Raw genomic sequence first — 14,845 nt, forward strand, 5'->3', positions numbered from 1 at the left:
CATTATACACATGAAAATCATACTTTTATTTCAGTTACTTGCACCAAAGTGCTATATTATAACTTTAAAGATAATTACATTTGGGGCAATAAGATGTGATGATGTCATCCATATGCCAAAAAGCAGTTACTCAAGCAACTGGATATGAAATCATCCATATGGTCCATAAAATCATATTCATAACCCTTTTGTACCCAGGTATCAATATTGAGTATACAACTAAAGTTCTTTCTAAATTTCTTTGTGAGAAAACGATGGAAAGCTAAAATGCCAAATTAGCCAGGGAGGACACCTTAAGCTGTGCTTAAAGATTGGAATTCTTGAAGTGCAGGATTATACATCTGTCGTAAATCTGCGTAGTTTGACCTTTGGAGAGATACCCAGGTTAGATTTTAGGATCAAAGATGTCGTTCACAACAATGGGTTGCATTCAAGGAACTTTTTGAAGCCCAAGGGCAGAATTACATGTTCTCTTCGGGGCAACAGAAGCTCTTCCCCGCCCGCCTCAGCTAGGTTCCCCGGTAGGTTTTGCACGACGGGATCCCCACTTGGAATTAGCCCCCCTTGGAAATCAACTCCCAGCGTGCAAAACTCTAGGACAGGAGTAACACTCCAACCGGGCGGCCTGTTGAGCTGGACGGGGGAAAACTTATTAGAGCCCGGAAGAGATCCTGCTCCAAACACGATAGACTGGAGACCATCTAACATAATTATGCGTCTTCATTGAGCCTATGCCGGTGCCACAAGGTTCCAAAACAGCAGAGCGAATTCCTTGAACCTCGAAGATTGGCCAACCTCTGCTACTGTTCCTTTAAAGTAATGCATTCATGAGTACATCACGTTGGTCGAGGTAGGCCTATATATATCCTGCAAATGGATCGCGTGCTATAAGCAAGACATCCAATATATAAAGCTCTGTCGTTTCTTAAGAACTTCCCACATGTGAAGTGATGAAGTATTCAAGTGTTGAAGAGCATCATGACGTTGATAAAGGTCCAAAGGGTCGGGAGAAGATGTCGAGCTAAAAGCTAAATGTTAGTAAATTGTCGCTCTTTCATAGACATTTTCCACTACTTTTACCCGAGATGAAATAGGTTTCTCAATGTGTAAGTCATGATTGGTCCTCTCTAGATACATTTCCTTGACTTCCAAGAGAAGGGTGAAGTGAAAAGTGGAACCTCCGCTTCACTCAGTTGGTTAGTTCCATGTGCATTTGCATTTTGTAACTAAGAAGTCGTCTAGGGTCGTGTGGTGTAGCGGCAGAGCGCTCGACTCGGAACCAAGAGGTCCCGGGTTCGAGTCCTGACATGCCACCGATCTTGTGCCCTTGGGAAAGGCACTTTACACGACTTTCCTCACTTCGCTCAGGTGAAAATGAGTATTGTATTGTCCCCTGTGCACATGTGTTGGTGGTTGCATTAATATAAGTTGAAAAAAACTTGAGTGTGCCGTCACACGTCGTGTTAGAATATTAAAAAAAACTTCCCCCATGTGAAGAGTTGAAGTATTCAAGTGCTGAAATAACATCATGACGTTTATGAAGGTCCAAAGGGTCGGGAGAAGATGCCGAGCTAAAAGCCAAATGTGAGTAAATTGTCGCTCTTTCGTAGACATTCCCACAACTTTTACCCGAGATGAAAAGGGTTCCTCGATGTGGAAGTCATAATTGGTCCTCTCTAAATACATCAAACAGTTTTCGTGCGGAGAGTTTCCTTGATTTCCAAGGATAAGAGAAGAGTAAAGCGAAAAGTAGAACGTCGAGGATCCGCTTCACTCAGTTGGTTAGCTTAAAATGCATTTGCACTTTGTAACTAAAAGCACTTAAAGCGAATTCAAGGCCGAAAGACCGAATTTTCAAAGTCATTTTTTTACGGCTTCAGCTTTTTGGCTGTGTTATTGAAAATGTACTATAGCAGTGTGTTACCATATTTGGGTATGAGTCATCAGAATGGCATGCAGAGCAAGCAACCAATAGGCATGCAGCTTTCCTCTATTCTTCTTGCTGATTGGTTGTTGGGATTTGATTGGCTTAATTCAATCAATACCTGCATGTACAAAGCCATGCCATATTGACAGTATGAATTGCATTCAAGTGTTTTGGTAGGTATGTCAAGCTTTTCTGCTCCAGCATTGGAATGCGGGGCATAAACGCTTCTTTTTATCTTGAAAATCAACAGTTTGCATTATGCAATTAAAAATCCCAGCAACCAATAATGTAGGGGATAGTTATCCAACTGTTGTCACTTCATACTATAGTTATATCAATGTAAAGAAGTGTTTTCTTTTGTGTTTCTCCTTCTTTTCCTGCCATGTCGTGACATGTGGTGAAGCCATCCGCTACATTTGCTCCAAAGCAAATGTCGGCCTTTCTAGTCTCGTCATATTTTTAATGAAGCAAGTTGAATCAGCAATATCTGACATCATACTGATATCTATGAGAAAAAATGCGATGTCCCTCATGGAAAATGGTTGCTTGTTTCGCATCGGTCTGGCTGGTTCTAGCTATTTAGTGGTGGTAACTTACTTCTGAGCTATTTCAAACGCTTCGTGTATATAATGATAACGAAAATGTGATAAGAAATGGCAGTAGATGTAAATATCAGATGGATTTCTTCATCCAGAAAATTTCTAGTTTTGCCGCCATGAAGTTTGGTTGAATGCCTTTAACTAAATAGAGGTCGAGTCAAATAATGAATATGTCTAGCTTTACCGAAATTGTCAGTGGAACCACGAGTGGTACACCTCTTCAAGATCTTTAGAAGGCAAATTCGAAGCACACACACATACACCAACCCAGACGAGTTATATTTGAGAAAGGGCTGCCTATTCATAGGTATATCATATAGCGTTATGCATGTTGTGCAAATATGGCGACGGTGTGGAGTCTATTAAACACTACTGACAACGTTTCCAGATGTAAATATTTACATTTTCGATTAGTTGTTTTAAAATTATGTGCCTCATAACATAGAGACGTTTGAATATAGCATGCATGGGTCCTGCTATGATGACAATGATGGGTCTTGCAGTAGATACCAAGGAACGTTGAACGGATATTTCAAAAGAACCACGTAGACTACATCATTCTGTATATTGAAATAGATATTCTTGCATAACCAAAAGTTCATCGTTTAATGGTGGCGAGGTGGTTAGGGTTGTTAACTCAGAATCGGAAGGTTCTGGATTCGAATCCCTGGCAATCCCCTGTGTTGTGATTTTGGGAAAGGCACTTTACACATATTTCCTCAGTCGACTCAGCTTCTGTTCGGGACGTCCTCTCGGGTAGGATGACGTAACGCTGGAGATCTTGTGTTTTTTTTTTTATTATTCATTCACAGAGAAAAAGGTACAGGACATGGTGGTGCCGCACTCAAGTGGAAAGCACTTATGTTGACGGCACCACTGAAATAAATACATATAATGAAAAAAAACGCAACTTTAAGACAGGCAAAAACAGTAAATACAGGAAATTCAAGAGCGCAGGTCCGGTTCCCCACCCAATGATAAATGATGGCAAAGAGGACACAGACAGTACATAGATAACAAAGGGGGAAATTGAAACCTTTTTAAAACGTTCTGATGTGGTGATAAAGTTTTGGGTAAGTAATAATATATTGGAGTTAACAACTGATCTTGTGTTTAAGGAGAGCGACACCTAAAATCCCACCATCAAAAAGAGTAAGGGTCTTTCTCGGTGTGTGAGTAGTTCAAACCTTATAGTCGTGTCTCCATCAGTGCTCATCTCTTAAAAGGTGATAATCACCTATTATATCAATATGTGTGGTAAATCTCAATAAATAAACAAACCGTGTTGCCTTTGGAAAATACTGTCGATTACTGTTTGGGTAGTCCAGGTGCATTAAAGTTAATAAAATCATAAATCTTATATGGTGACTGTTGCTTCTGGCAGGTTTTTACTTTCAATGGTTTCAGAAATACCCACGGAATTCAATTAAGAAATACAACCAAGAAATGCAGTAACCACTTGCTGCAATGAGCCTGGTATCTAAACCTATTAATGTAAATTCCGAGCATCTTTCGTTCTCTCCGCATACATTGTCCGAGATAGAGAACGAAAGATATTCGGTAGCTACAACAGTTACCAATCTTGGCATGGCTGTCCCAGACAATTAAACTACGTCATTGCATTTTTTAACCAACAACGCCTGAAATATTAGCATATTTCCTGTTGTTTTTCTGAAAGAGCGAAGCATCGTAATAATGCCAATAATGCGTTTCTAGCGTCAGAGTAACCACAAAGACCACAAAAAAGATTGTGTACATTGTATAAAGCACCCTTCTATGAATGAATGTGTAGGTTTTGCCAGCTCCTTCCCTACCCAAACCCTGTTGGGTTGAGGGTTAACAAGTGTAACAAGGCCGTATCTCACAGCAATATTTAGGTTCACCTCCCGTATAGACATGTATATACGTACATTATTTTGAAGGGTCACGGATAGTGTATAAAATCGCATTTTAGATATAGCCAACCATAGAAATGAAAAATTAGTATTGCGGCTCCGCTTAGAGGTAACCATATTTCAGGTATAGACCATATGCTAAACCATAACTGCACACCGATATACAGCTATCATTAGTTTTTAGCTACCACGCACGGCTACGGTAACCATATCATGTTTAATTACATACCCAAGTGATACACAGACAAGCCAAGTTAAGATTATAAGGATTAGTACTAAGAAAAGATTGCAAATGTTTTTTTACAGCATAGAATGTAACCATATAGTAAGGAAGTGCCCATCCAAGGATGTCACCGGACAAGAATGTAGTATACATGTAATGTTTACCGTATAATCATTGGCAATTTCGGGTTCTATCAACAGCATATACTGTATTGTTTCTTTATTCTTTATTCAAAACAGTGGTCAGCATAGCAGCAGTACATTAAACATTGTGGACCGCTGAATTGTGCTGGCCTTACATAATACATAAAATACGACGAAGGTACGAACAGAACATACAGATTCACGACAATTACAATTTATATGTACAACACATAAAAACTAAGTCTGCATTTGACTGTTATAGACTCTGATTGTGTAGATCATACTGTAGATTAGTAAAAGAGGTAATGAGTTCTATTTTTACCTTATGGTTTCGGTGCTAGCTCGGCGGTTGGTCTGCAGACGCGGTTCGGGGGCGGCTGTGGACAGTCGCCCGCGGCAAGACGCCCCAGGTTTAAGTAAGTACGAACGGACGTGGGCGTAACGTCACACGACGTACCGCGCCGCGCACAGCCAATCACGTTACGGCGACGTGAAGACGTTATTACGCTGTACGTGCAGACGTTACCATGGGAACTACAGATAAGTATGAATAGTAACAAGAAATGCTTTAAAATACCGGGGACCAAGATGGGAGTAGCTGGTTGGGTGCCGTGAGTGTGATGACGATGTGTGACTCAAATACATGTAATTGGTCACCTTGATGACTAGAGTGGGATTTTGAATGAATAAATAAAACACATTTATTGTACGTGTATGCTCTTACAAGCAAAGTACAGGTAGGGCCACACCAATTTAATTTATTGTTTCTCGGATTTTTTCAGAAAAAATATGGAGCGACAGGGCGACAAAAAAAGACAGGCCAAGGCACCCCATGATAGCCGGAAATGTTACAATATGAGCTGTGAACATACCAGGCTGGTTTATAATTAAAACAATAGATTTTTTAATTCTAATGAAACAAAATTGCACTGTTACATTGAAAAACTTTAACAACTAGGAAGAAAAGGACTTTCTTTAACCGTTGGGGCCAAAATATGTCTTTCATTGAGCATTTTGCAGTTAATTTAGAACCAAATCAGAAAAATATGGACAGGGCGAATCCGAGAAACAACAAATTGAATTGGTGTGGCCTAGTGAATAAACGAAAGAAATTGCAGTAATATCTTACTTAAACTATACATACCAATGTGAAATACTATTCACAGGTTCAACTTCTTCTCGCTTCTTGAGGCAGATGTGTACAACATATGGAGCCAAACGAGCACTACTGCATGGCTAGTGCCTAGCACTGGCGGACGATGACATGAAAGACCAACATGAAAGTTCATCTGAGTTGATAAATTACATTATGAAAAATGTTAAAACTGTTCTCCAACTCATAAATTTGACTGACCTTTTGACTCAAATTTGACATGAAAGACCGTTACAGTATTACTTCATATTCTACGAAGTCTCTATCAGTATCAGACACCAGTAGGGGTTTTTGAAAACAGTTCACGAATTGGCCAATTAGACTGGGTTATGTGCCAGAGGAGCCAGTGGGCCACATTTGCAACCAACGTCGGTTACAAATTGTACTCTTCGGTTCGGCTGACTAATTGGCACATTTTTCAGTCTGTTTGGCAAATTTGTGAAGTTTTCCAACAGCGTACTGGAGCTCAAGTCTGATAGAAACTAGTTGAAACTTTTTTTTTGTCTTAAGGCCATGTTGATTTGATTATATGGATGACATCCGCGCGCGCATGAATTTTCGGCCGTTTCCAAAAAAAAAGGTTTCAACCATACTGTAAATCGTACAAAACAGTTGCAAAATGAGCAAAAATATACCATAAGTTCCAAAAAAAATTAATAAAAACTATACCAATGTCGTAGAATGCCAATATCAAACGAAAAAAAGACGAAATTGTAAAGAAATGAAGTTGAAGATTATTCGCCAAACCGTATTCTGTGCCATTTGCTCAACCGTCATGACCACGTAGATTTCATAATGAAAAGAACTTTTTTTTTTCAAAACTTTTTTTTTTATTTGCACGCGCGCATCAGTTTTGGGGCTCCCGGAGGATGTCATCCATATAATCAAATCAACATGGCCTAACAAGAACTTGCCAGGATATGAACAACATCAATAAATGTTGATGGCTTCAAATATTTCGAGATTACACAAAAGTGCACGTGCACACAAGAGACCGACTATACACAATATAAGTACGGAACACAGAAAAAGCTTTGCCCGTTTTTAGAATTACTTAACAGAAGTATGCACAAGAGACCGACGAAGTATCGAACAAAAAACAACGAGTTCGTTTTCAAGATTGATTGGCCATTCCTTTAAAACGCATGGTTGAAACTTCTGGGAAGTCCTTTTCGTGTGTACATAGCTTTTTTTTATTCAGAAACTCAATGAGAATTACAAATGAAAAGACATGGACTAAGTGACTGCGAACTCAAGTTAGGTACAACTTATATTCTCGCAGCCACTTTTACAATGAAAGAAAAATATTTTACAAGACATTTAAAAATACATGAGACCTCGCGTGAGTAACAATCCTCCCATCCCAGAAGACACATACAGTTAGAATCTTTTTGTTTCTAATATATAATTTTGTGCGGCTAACATTATTTTGCAGTTGGTGTCATACGAACAAAGGAAACTACCGCGAAGAACTAAATATTGTATGGAATTATCAGAAAGGGTGTTTAAATCAACAATATTACGAAGTATGCTTGAAAGCTTGCCAAAAAGGACTAAGCGCTGGTAGGTGTATATAGGGCAGTGCAATAAATAATGAGCAATCGTTTCATATGGACACCCGCAGCTACAGGATGGACTTGTAACAAGACCTCGGGTATAAAGACTGTGATTCAAGCTGTGTACATAGTTAGTGAGAGAGGTTCAGAAAATCATAGTTATCAGAACCCACCAAAACCAACGGATACGAACCATATAACACATGTAACAACACATTATGAAAGAATAGCACACAAGATTTTGGCTGGTCAAATTTGTCAAGTATTAGTCATGACAAGCCGCCAGGTGCCCCAAAATCTAATCATTTCTAGGTCCCACCAAGACCTACCCACCTACCAAGTATCAAGACAATCAAGGCCACACACGCACACGCACGCACGCACGCACACACACACACACAAACACACACACACAAACACACACGCACGCAACATATGGGCGAGGTTTCCTGGCTTGGATTGGCCTGATCAGCCACCTCCGGACCCATTGGTCATCGTCGACAACGAGGCCTAGGGACGAACAAGAGATGTCTGACCCTGACCTGTTCCGTCTTGACCTCAACTAAAGCGTCCTGCAGGGCATTTAGAGCTTCTCATCAATAAAGAATGGTTAAAGGTACGTGACACAAAATAGAGTTGTAGTTTTATGTTATGCAATTTTTACTTGGTACTCCAGATTGGGGATGCAAATATAACCCTCCAAGCTAATTCTTAAACGAGGAACTGAACAGCTTTAAATTTGGGAAATGTTCTCATGACAACGATCATTTCTTTCTGCGGTGACCTCTAAAGCCACACTGATTTGATTTTAAGGTTGACATCCACGCACGCATTGATTTTCGCCTGTTTTAAAAAAAATCACCTCCTCCGAGGCTCTGGCCTGGGTGCCATCCTCCGTAGTCCATGGTAGCTAGCGGCAACAGGGAGCCGGCGGTAACTATATGAAGGATGGCACCAAGGCTACAGAGGCTCCACGGAACACAAGAACTCAGTACAGTGCCGACTCATAATGCTTCAAAAGCCAGCATGTGCCGGCTTGCCGTACAAGTAGTTAACGTTTCACATTCACAATACCAGTTTTTATTCCTGTGGTTTAGCAGCATTTTCAGGGCTGGATATTTTTTTATTCGCCAGGGTACACTAGTTCGGTCTCCATAAAATTAAGATAATGTGGCCTAATTGGTCCCCACAGATGTAGCAGAGGTTGTTGTAAAGTGTAATGACTGGCACATATGCGCGGTCAGTGGGGGCAGCTAGTTAGAGCGGAGTCAGTGAGTTAAAAGTGGAGAAGTAGTTATGTTGGCAAATCGATGACTTCGCTCTTTCCTCACGGGTGATTAGGCCATGTTGATTTGATTATATGGATGACATCCTCCGGGAACCCCAAAACTGATGCGAGCGTGCGAATAAAAAAAAAGTTTTGCAAAAAAAAAAGTTGCTTTCATTATGAAATCTACGTGGTTATGAAGATTTAACAAATGACACAGGGTATGGTATGGCGAGTAATCTACTCTTCAAATTCATTTCTTTACATTTTCGTCTTTTTCGTTTGGTTTTGACATTCTACGACATTGTTATTGTTTTCCGATACTTTTTGTGCAACTTACAGTATATATTTGCTCATTTTGCAACTGTTTTGTACGATTTACAGCATGGTTGAAAACTTTTTTTTTGGAAACGGCCGAAAATTGATGCGCGCGCGGATGTCATCCATATAATCAAATCAACATGGCCTTACTGACAGAATGCGGCGGAACGTGTTTGGATGACTGGATCGGGAGTTCGGTCACCAATGCTAGGAGTAGATTGTCCTATTCAGCAAGCAATAAAGGATAGTCCTGAATAGAATATATAGTTACTATGTTACAAATGCGTTGATTTTAAAAAACTAACCCGATTTTACCTATTGAGTTGTGTATGTTTGTGACTTGTGTATTTGTGTGTATGTAAGTGCGTATGTTTGTGTGTGTGTGTATATGTGTGTGTGCGCGTATATGTGTGTGTGTGTTTGTGCGCGCCCGCGCGTATGTGTGTGTGTACGCACGCGTATGTGTGTGTGGGTGAGTGTGTGTGCGTGTGTTTGTGTGCGTGTGTGCGCGCGCGCGTGTGTGTGTGTGTGTGTGATTGTGTGTGCGTGTGCTTGTGTGCGTGTCTGTGTACGGTCAGTTGTGTGTTCGTACAGTTTATAACATCATTTATTTATTCATTTTATTTAGAACAGTTTGGATGATATAGTCGAACTGGTATTCAGGACAAAGGAACACGAACAGCCTGCGAACAATCTTCCATTAAGAAAATGTCAACGTGATATTTCCGATGCATTACCCTGAACTGCTATGGCGAAAAGACGTCAGTGGCAATTATGTCCTTGCGCGGAGGACGCAAACACACGATCCCGGGGGTTGGCACTTACCGGTCTTACGCTTGCTGAGCAAATCCGGCTGATTCTAGCGTACGCTGACATTTGTATAGCGTAGGTTACACTAAGAACTCTAAGCCTTTTCAAAACCAAACACTACAAGCGTGAGACAAATTCACTCCAAACAGACCAGCTATTGGATATTTGTAAACTTAAAAATGTAAGAAAGTCCTTTTGTGAATTAGCATTTCATTCTTACTATTCATATAGAGCATATGGGGTTGCCATAATGCTATTTGGTGGTGGGGTCTGTATGTACGAGTAACAGAAACGGGGAGCCACAAAAAAGTAACGATTTTGGCTTTCAATATGTGCTTGAGATTAGCATAGCGTTGCATTATCGTTTACTGCGTTGATTTCTGGTACTTGCAAGCATCATTTTTAGCAACCAAAAATGTCCTACCAACAAACCAAATATCATCACAATCTAAAAAGGCGTTCTTTAGTTATGCTTACTACATATATGCGATAACACAGACACGCATGCTTATACACACCACACCACACACACACACACACACACACACACACACATGCACACACACACACACACAACTAACACTAACACACACACATACACACGCACACACACACACACACACACACACACACACATACACACGCGCGCTCAGCTGTAGAATATAAACATTGTATTCCAATCGACCTTTAAAGCAAAGGGCAACTCCATTTGCAGCATAGCAACACAGCAATACCGCCATAGCCAGAGATCTACCACTATATCCACTGTCAGAGATTCCACCATATCCACTGATCTACGAATCACCCGTAATGGTTTTATATAAGGTGGTGGAATATTTGGAAATGTCACAAAACACACGCACAGGTGTAGCATCTACCAGGCTTGGGGAGGCGGCTGGAAGAGTAGAAATCGGTCAAATAGAGAGATAAGCATGCCAAGGGAGTTTGCTCAACGGACAAACTGTTCTCTCAACGGACAAACTCCCTTGGCATGCTTATCTCTCTATTTGACCGATTTCTACTCTTCCAGCCGCCTCCCCAAGCCTGGTAGAGGCTAGCACAGGTGCACAAACACATGTGACTGCCTTTCCGTAGCCAGTGGCTTCTATGAGACTCGCCTGTGTTAGATTCTTCTTAATTCTCTAAATCTTATAATGGAACATTAAATGGAACAATATCTAAACTTTCAGAAAACGGTCGGATGTAACTACATGTAGCTGTCGGGTGATATTTTTCAAACCCTCTCGACAAGATTCTAGGTTACTACATAAGGATTCTATTTCATCCTCACCACTGGTACCAAGTGTTGACGAAAATAGTTCAAACTGATCAGAGCCTCCCTTTTTTGCCGGGGCCTTTGGTTGTGGCCTCCGGTTTTCACGTTTTAACGGTTAGGCCACAGCAAGTAACTTTCATGGATGACATCAGGGCGCGCATTAATTTTAGCCTGATTTTGGAAAAAAAAAAATTGTTGCCTTCTGACAGTGGTGAACATGCCGAAAATGGTCAAAGATGTCTGTTGCCATGCCGGAAGGATACAAGAAAAGGGTCTGATTTAATGTTTTGTTTCTTACTTTGATGCAGTGATATGTGATGCTGGCTGTGTATACGTGATGTTCCCCCTGAATAAATTTGTACAATGTCAATGATTGAGTTAAAATTTTAGAATGTAGGAACCTTGTTTTTTCGGCCCGCCTTGTTTTTTTTCGCCCGCTCGCATTATATTTGGAGTCTGCGGAGGATGTCATCCATAACATTTACTTGCTGTGGCCTTACGTTGTTGGGTGTCAAGAAGTAATTTGCATTTGCATCAGGGCTCAGGCGTAGCTTCCGACTTGTTGGGCGTGGGCGTTGTTAATATTTTCCGGGGAGCGAAGCGATGGAGTTTGCCGGGGAGGGATTTTCGCCGCCCCCAAAAAACTTCCTCGGCGGCAAATCTCCCTCCACGGCATAGCCACGGTCGCGCTGCTCCCCGAAGAAAAATTAGCACCACTAGCTCAGATCCAACATTATGCCAGTTCTCTGCGTCACTCCTGTTTTTACCTGACCATGTTGCATCGTATCGTCCATGGCGTTAACATTAGTCCTATTAAAATCACCAAGGTGACCAATTATTTGAGTCACACATCGTCCTCGAGATCACACTCACGCCACGCAACCAGCTATCCCCATCTTGGTCCCCGGCCTGCTTTCTAAAAACATGTCTTGTTTCATATAACGTACATGTTGGCGACCTACTTAAAGTAGGACAATTCCAATCTCCAAGCAGATCCCTTTCGGTGGCATAAAAAGTGTCAAATTGGCCAGGCAGTATCCATTAGCCAGAGAAGGTCGCCGGCCACCGACGGGTGGGGGTAGCGACAAAAAAAAACAAAAAAACAAACAAACAAAAAAACAAACAAAAAACAAACAAACAAAAACGGCCATATATAAAAAGGTAACGACCATTCCCCCAGAACCTCTGCTTGGAGAGTAGGACAATACGACCTTTTCTCTGATAAAGAGGCATAGCAATGAAGCTTTCTTAGTATGGCGTTTATGCGCGGCGAAAAAAGAATTAGGTTAACCACTGCCAAGGAATTAAGGTTAACCATATGTAATATACTATATACCTCTTTCCCACAGCTTACATAGCGATATTCGATGCTTATGAAACCAAAAGGTCAGTTCTGACGCACCAAACTCAGTCGTTACTGACATTTTGTTTCTACCGAACCGAAGCCACAAGCCTATTTTTTTAGGACGATGATCTTTTGAAATTCTTACTGTGGCAACCAAGTCTTATCTAAACAGTTTTCTAATGCATTTTAAGTAGGCTGGGTGACTCCAGAATACTCAGAGCTGGACAGGGATTTCCCTCTAATGGTTTATTTATCCCCACAAGGCCATATGATAACTTATGGCTGTATATAAATATCAGTAAACTAGAGTTCCACGATCTCATACCTTCGCCAAGTAATGTTAACCTTTAGGTTATGATCGACGAATTGTTATCGTTTCATTGTCTCAATTTTATGCCATTTAGGCCACGCCGTCTTAATTTTATGGATGACATCCCCTGAAGACCCCCAAACTAGTGCGCGCGGGCGAATAAAAAAAATTCGGGCAAAAATAAATAAAAATGCCACTACATCACAGGAATACAAAGCTGGTATTGTGAATTTGCGGCAGTGCTTATCAACGTGTACGACAAGCCGGCAATTTATGAATCGGCACTGTACGTTTGTACTGAGTTCTTGAGTCGTAGAGTTTCGGTACCTATGTGCCCGCCGTATTGTTGCTAACTATCATGGACTACCCAGGCCTAGAGCCAGGCCAGAGCTTCGGTGGACGTGATCTTGCGCGCGCGGATGTCATCCATAAAATTAAGATGGTGTGGCCTTATGTGACAAGAAGCGAAAAATGCCAGCCCACCCGGCTATTACGAGGGGTGACTTTTTTTAGGGATTGCTTTCAACACCAAGGACATGAATGTCATAAGTTTCAACCTGGCTTCTTCCCGGTCGTTACTACAAACTAAATATCACCACATATGAAGAAAATCATTGCATTTAGCACACTCAAATAACACACTCGAATAATATTCACCTGTCAGTTTGCTCCTGCTGGATGCTTACTTTCTTCAGGGTTTAGTGGCGCATTTTGTGCACATGTGTACATAGGATGCAGATTTCTCTTCCAAGTAATCAGGGCTCGAAATACATTTTTGGCGACGTCTCAGGGAGGAGCCTAATGGTACAGTATTGTGTGCAATTCGCATGAATTCTAGGAATTGTACAGGTATTTTGTCCACAGGAATGGAATGTCCACAGGCATTTCCCTGACCCACATCTATGCCCACAGTCCTGGAAACCCTTGGGAAGACCCAGAAGACCTGTCTGCCATGGATGGCCCTACTTTCTGTGACCCCGGCCCGGGGCTCGTTCACTATACACTCGGGGGAGGAGTGCACTGTATCTGTCTTGCTCAAAATCATGAAATGATGGCAGTGCCATGCAAACAATAACCCTAACATGAACCACCGTCGCCATGGCAATGTATATTTCCATTGCCAGTCTTGTTCTAGTTGGGACTGATACACATATAGCCTATGGCAATAACTCCTCCTGGGAGTTAATAGTGTTTTTCAAATTCAGAATTACATAGACAATGTATCTAGAACGTTATGTAGGGTTCGTAACCCATGTACATTTGTACACTGCATATTAGGCCTAGACGCGGTCGGTTATCTTATCTTATATCTTATATAATTACTGAGCCAAGGTCCCGCGAGGGACATCATGCTCAGGGACTAGAAGGTGCAGACCGGAGCGCGGCCGGTGGTGCTGGTGGTGCGTACGGAAAAAAAGACAAGGCAAAAAAACAATCTAGTGATTTGGGCTAATTCCACAATATAGTGCAAAAAGTGATAACAACAACAACAAAATGAAAAATGTGAGTGGCCACACTTAGGAAGGTACATTGCTAACTCTGGATGGGGGGAAGGCCCAAATATTGAGCCAGCCCCCGTTTGAATTCACTGAGTGTAGTCATTGATACTAGATGTTGTGGGAGGTTAGTCCATTCTGGCACCGTTCTTGGAAAAAAGCTACCTCTGTCTTGGTTGAGAGTACCACAAAACGGTGGGAGTGGCCTCTAGTGGAGCGTGTGTCGGTTGAGGTGTTAAGGCATACCGAAACCTGTCCTTGGTGCTGAACACCTTCCACACACAGGAAAACCAATTTGTTAAAGGTTGCCTCAATAATCAAAACAGTTACTGTGATTTAATACAGCAATGGAATTTTTGGACCTTCATGTGCCTACAAATATACCATCCAAACGATAAGACCAGACCACGAGATATCAAAACGGAAATTCCACTGCAGTACCATAACAAGCCGCCGGGGCCCAAAATCTAATCACTTCAAGTTCTCATCAAGACCTACATGTTCCCACCTACCAATAATCCATA

Source organism: Branchiostoma belcheri, unplaced genomic scaffold (genome assembly GCF_001625305.1).
Source record: "Branchiostoma belcheri isolate BF01 breed outbred unplaced genomic scaffold, Haploidv18h27 scaffold58, whole genome shotgun sequence".
Lineage (NCBI taxonomy): Eukaryota > Metazoa > Chordata > Leptocardii > Amphioxiformes > Branchiostomatidae > Branchiostoma > Branchiostoma belcheri.